The sequence below is a fragment of the Pongo pygmaeus genome, chromosome 20, assembly GCF_028885625.2.
Source record: "Pongo pygmaeus isolate AG05252 chromosome 20, NHGRI_mPonPyg2-v2.0_pri, whole genome shotgun sequence".
Taxonomy (NCBI): domain Eukaryota; kingdom Metazoa; phylum Chordata; class Mammalia; order Primates; family Hominidae; genus Pongo; species Pongo pygmaeus.
The window spans coordinates 7,794,999-7,800,998 of record NC_072393.2 but is presented as its reverse complement, the minus strand read 5'-3'; positions in this window follow the sequence as shown (position 1 = coordinate 7,800,998).

Here is a 6,000-nt window from a genome sequence, read left to right as displayed (position 1 = left end):
CCAGCACTTTGGGAGGTCGAGGCGGGCGGATCACCTGAGGTCAGGAGATCAAGACCATCCTGGCTAACATGGTGAAACCCCGTCTCTACTAAAAATACAAAAAATTAGCCGGGTGTGGTGGCGGGTGCCTGTAGTCCCAGCTAGGAGAATGGTGTGAACCCGGGAGGCGGAGCTGGCAGTGAGCCGAGATAGCGCCACTGCACTCCAGCCTGAGCCACAGAGCGAGACTCTGTCTCAAAAAAAAAAAAAAAAATCTTAGAAGGAAAAATGAAGGCATTAGATGTCTGGAGGGACTTTTGAAAAATTCTGACATATTTCTGGGGATATGGAAGGCCACATGCTTAGGAAAGACCTGAGACAGCCCTAAGCTCACACCGCTGGCTGACTTCGAGACTCTGTGTAAGCAGGAAGTGAGAGCTAAAGGCACAGTTGTAAATGTCCTGGGTGAGTGTTGAAGGTGTGTCCCTAATAAGTACACAGAGCTCCTTGGCAAAGACTGGCAGACTGCCGATTCCAGACATTCAAGGAAATCTCTGTCCAACCATTAGCTAACCATGAAGCTAACTGAGCAGAGACTACAGAGAATATAGACTTTACAGAAGTAGTTTAGAAAAGTCATTTAACAGGCCGGGCACAGTGGCTCACGCCTGTAATCCCAGCACTTTGGGAGGCTGAGACAGGTGGATCACCTGAGGTCAGGAGTTCGAGACCAGCCTGACCAACATGGTGAAACCCTGTCTCTACTAAAACTACAAAAATTAGCCAGGTGTGGTGGGGTGTGCCTGTAATCCCAGCTATTCAGGAGTCTGAGGCAGGAGAATCACTTGAACCTGGGAGGCAGAGGTTGCAGTGAGCCAAGATCACACCATTGCACTCCAGCATGGGTGACAGAGTGAGACACCGTCTCGAAAAAAAAATCAAAACCAAAAACTATTTGTTTTTGTAAATAAATTATTACTATTATTATAGGTCTTGCTCTGTCACCCAAGCTGGAGTGCAGTGGTGCAATCATGGCTCACTGCAGCCTCAAGCTCCTGGGCTCCAGCAATCCTTCTGCCTCAGCTCCTGAGTAGCTAGGAGTAAAGGTGCATGCCACCACACCTGGGTGATTTTTTTTTTTTTTTTGAGACAGAGTCTCACTCTGTTGCCCAGGCTGGAGTGCAGTGGTGCAGTCTCAGCTCACTGCAGCCTCCACCTCCCAGGCTCAAGCGATTCTCCTGCTTCAGCCTCCCAAGTAGCTGGGATTACAGGCACCTGTCACTACACCTGGCTAATTTTTGTATTTTTAGTAGAGACAGGGTTTCACCACTTTGGCCAGGCTGGTTTCAAACTCCTGACCTCAAGTGATCCACCCGCCTTGGCCTCCCAAAGTGCTGGAATTACAGATGTGAGCCATCGCGCCCGGCCAATTTTTAAATTTTTTTGTAGAGATAGGATCTTGCTATGTTGCCCAAGCTAGTCTCAAATTCCTGGCCTCAAGCGATCTTCTCCCCTTGACTTCTCAAAGTGTTGATATTAGAAGCATAAACTAATAAATGATTATTTGTAAATAAAGTTGTTTACAAAACAACTAGGGGCAGGCTGATCAAAGGGAGGAGATGGAACATGTTTTCTTCACTGCTGTATCCTCAGTGTCAAGAACAGCACCTGGCTCGTGGTAGGTTTTTGTTCTCCATCAATGTATGTTAAAGGAATACATTGATAAATTAGTATTGTTTGTATGTTTGTGGCGGAGAAGTGGTTGACGTGACTAGAGTGACCCATGCTGGTGGAATGGTTGAGCAGAGTGTGGGAGATCCACTTGGGTATAGGTGGCAGACCTTTTGGAGGAGACTTTATTTCTTTCTTTTCTTTCTTTCTTTTTTTTTTTTTTTGAGACAGAGTCTTGCCCTGTTGCCCAGGCCGGAGTGCAGTGGCATGATCTTGGCTCACTGCAAGCTCCGCCTCCCGGGTTCACGCCATTCTCCTGCCTCAGCCTCCCGAGTAGCTGGGACTACAGGTGCCCGCCACCACGCCTGGCTAATTTTTTTTGTATTTTTAGTAGAGGCAGGGTTTCACCGTGTTAGCCAGGATACTCTCGATCTCCTGACCTTGTGATCCACCTGCCTCGGCCTCCCAGGCTAATTTTTTTTTTGTATTTTTAGTAGAGACGGAGTTTCACTGTGTTAGCCAGGATGGTCTCAATCTCCTGACCTCGTGATCTGCCCGCCTCGGCCTCCCAAAGTGCTGGGATTACAGGCGTGAGTCACTGTGCCTGGCCTCGTTTCCTTGCCTTTTCTAACTTCTAGAAGCTACTGCTATTGTCTGAATGTTTGTGTCCATCCAGAATTCATACATTGCAACCTACTCCCCACTTATGCTGTTAGGAGGTGGGGCCTTTGAGAAATGATTAATGCCCTTATAAGAGAGACCTAGAGAGCTGCCTTGCCCCTTCCATCAAGTGAGAACACAGTTAGAAGGCATCATCCATGAACCAGGAAGCAGGCACCACTCACCAGACACCGAATCTGCCAGCGCCTTGATCTTGGACTTCCTAGCCTCCAGAACCGTGAGCAATAAATTCCCATTGTTTATAAGCCACCCAGCCTATGATATTTTGTTATAGCAGCCCAAATAGACTGAGACGGTCACTGATGTCCTTGGCTCATGATTCCTTTCTTTGTCTTTAAAGCCATCGATGGTGGGTCAAGTCCTTCACACATCACATCACTCTGACATTCTGATTTCCTCCTGCCACCCTCACCCACTTTTCAGGACCTTTGCCGTTACATCAGGCCCATTGGGATTATCCAGGAAAATCTCCCCACCACCAGCCTTTTGATATGGTTGACTGTGACCCCACCCAAATCTCATCTTGAATTGTAGCTCCTATAATTCCCACGTGTTGTGGGAGGGAGCTGGTGGGAGGTAATTGAATCATGGGGGCAGGTCTTTCCCATGCTGTTCTCTTGATAGTGAATAAATCTCATGAGATCTGATGGTTTTATAAATGGGAGTTCCCCTGCACAAGCTCTCTTTGCCTGCCGCCCATGTAAGACATCCCTCTGTTCTTCTTTCATCTTCTGCTATGGTTGTGAGGCCTCCCCAGCCATCATTAAACCTCTTTTCTTTCCTTTTTTTTTTTTTTTTTTTTTTTTTTTTTTTTTTTTTTTTGAGACAGAGTCTTGCTCTGTCACTCAGGCTGGAGTGCAGTGGTGTGATCTTGGCTCATTACAACTTTCGCCCCCCAGGTTCAAGCGATTCTCCTGCCTCAGCCTCCCAAGTAGCTGGGATTACAGGCACTTCCCGCCGCCATCCACACCTGGCTACTTTTTGTATTTTTAGTAGAGATGGGGTTTTGTCATGTTGGCCAGGCTAGTCTCGAACTCCTGGCCTCAGGTGATCTGCCTGCCTTGGCCTCCCAAAGTGCTAGGATTACAGGCGTGAGCCACTGCACCTAGCCTAAACCTCTTTTCTTTGTAAATTACCCAGTCTCATGTATGTCTTTATTAGCAGCATGAGAACACTCTTAATCACATTTGCAAAATCCCTTTGGCCATGTAAGATGTAACATATTCACAGTTTGGGGGGATTAGCATGTGGACATCTTTTCCAGGTGAATTACAGGTATATTTCAGGTCTCACAGAGGCTCTCTCAGAGGTCTTGGGAACTCCAAGAAAGAGGGTCTTTCTTGAGAATATACTTATCTATACTTATGAGTATATACTTACATGTACTCCAGGAAACAGGGTCTTTCTTGAGAATATACCTATCTATACTTATGAGTATATGCTTATATGTACTTATGAGATGACTGAGCTTAGCCTAGGTCTGGGCTCTGTCCTATCAGGCTCTCAGGAAATGACACAGGGCTTCCCCAGGGACAGGCCACTTTCTGTATCACCTGTCAGCCTTTTTTTTTTTTTTTTTTGAGACAGAGTCTTGCTCTGTCACCCAGGCTGGAGTGCAGTGGCATGACCTCAGCTCACTTGAAACCTCTGCCCTCCAAGCTCAAGCCTCTCACCTCAGCCTCCTGAGTAGATGGGACCACAGGTGTGTGCCACCACACCCAGTTAATTTTTTGTACTTTAGGCAGAGACAGGTTTCGCCATGTTGCCCAGGCTGGTCTCAAACTCCTGGGCTCAGGCAATCCACCTGCCGAGACCTCCCAAGGTGCTGGGATTACAGGTGTGAGCCACCATGCCTGGCCTTTTGTTTTGTTTTTTAAATAGAGACAAAGTCCTTTTCTGTCACCCAGCTGGACTGCAGTGTCGTGGTCATAGCTTACTGCAAGCTTTAACTCCTGGGCTCAAGTGACCCTCCTGCCTCAGCCTCCTGAACAGATAGGACTATAGGCATGTACCACCATGCCCAGCTCATTTTTAATTTATTTAGTTTTTGAGACAGAGTCTTGCTCTGTCGCCCAGGCTGGAGTGCAGTGGCGCAATCTTGGCTCACTGCAGCTTCTGCCTCTCAGGGTTCAAGCAGTTCTCATGCCTCAGCCTCCCAAGTCACCAGGATTACAGGTATGTGCCACCACATCCACCTATTTTTTTTTTTTTTTGGATTTTTAGTAGAGATGGGGTTTCACCATGTTGGCTAGGCTGGTCTTGAACTCCTGGCCTCAAGTGATCCTCCCACCTCGGCCTCCCAAAATGCCGGGATTACTGGAGTGAGCCACCTTGCCTGGCCAGCTCATTTATTTTAAAATTATTTTTGGCTGGGCGGGGTGGCTTACACCTGTAATCCCAGCACTTTTAGGGGGCGGAGGGGGGTGGATCACCTGAGGTCAGGGGTTCGAGACCAGCCTGGCCAACATGGCAAAACCCTGTCTCTACTAAAAATACAGAAATTAGCCGAGTGTGGTGGCTTATGCCTGTAATCCCAGCTACTTAAGAGGCTGAGGCAGGAGAATCGCTTGAACCCAGGAGGCAGAGGTTGCAGTAAGCTGAGATCATGCCATTGCACTCTAGCCTGGGCGACAGAGCGAGACTCCACCTCAAAAAAAATTATTTTTATAGTGACAGGGTCTCACTATGTTGCCCAGGCTGGGCTTGAGCCCCTGGGCTCAAGTGATCCACTGACTTTAGCTTTCCAAAGTGTTGGGATTACAGGCATGAGCCATCACACTCGGCCACCTGTTGGCCTTTAGAATAGTCTTTCTAACAAGACCGATATTCCAGGACCATAAAAGCTGACTGAATATCTGTTCTAGGATGAGGGATAGGCTCCAGGGATTCCTTTCTTCCCAAGAAGGTTGACTCTTGTGTGTTGGGGAGTGGGGCAGGTGGGTGGGCTGGGGCCAAGGGGCCAGGGAGGACAATTTGGTCCTGACTCTTATTTGGGGTCTTTATGGACCTGCTTTAACACTGGCCAGTTGGAGCCAGGAGACTGGGAGGCAGGACCTGTGCATTGAACAGGTATGCCTGAGGCCAATGGTGACGGGAGGATGGACCCTTTGAATCCAGTTATTTAGCTCTCTGGGCTCCTGCCCTGAGGTTCCCTCCAGCCCTGCTGCCCCAGCATCTAAGCCTGGAGTACCAGGGGCTCGAGGGCATGCGTGAGCCATGGACAGGATCCCGGGGAAGTTCCAGCTTAACCTGGGGGCCTCTTCCTTCTGCCCCAGCCATAGCCAGTACTTACTCAGCTCCACCCCCAGGAAGAGACTCCTGGGCTTCTTGTGTCCACCTGTGCTTCCATTGTACATTTGTCACTACAACCTGTAAGAGGCTCTGCTGTTGAGCTTGTCAGTCAGCCTGGAAGTCAATCCTGTTAGTTCGTCTCTGTTGCTGTTCAGTGAGTCAGAGGTCTCCACTTGATCATCAGTAAGTTAGACTAGATCTGTCTGTGGATTTTGCAAACTGCCACTTAACCCAGCTCAGCAAACGGTTAGGCCACCAGGTAAGCATTTCGACTTCCATCCCCCACCTGGGAGTCTTTCTCAGCTAGTTACTCCTTGAGCTAGGATGCATGATGGCCTGCAAAGATATCCAAGTCCTGGCCAGGCATGGTGGCTTACG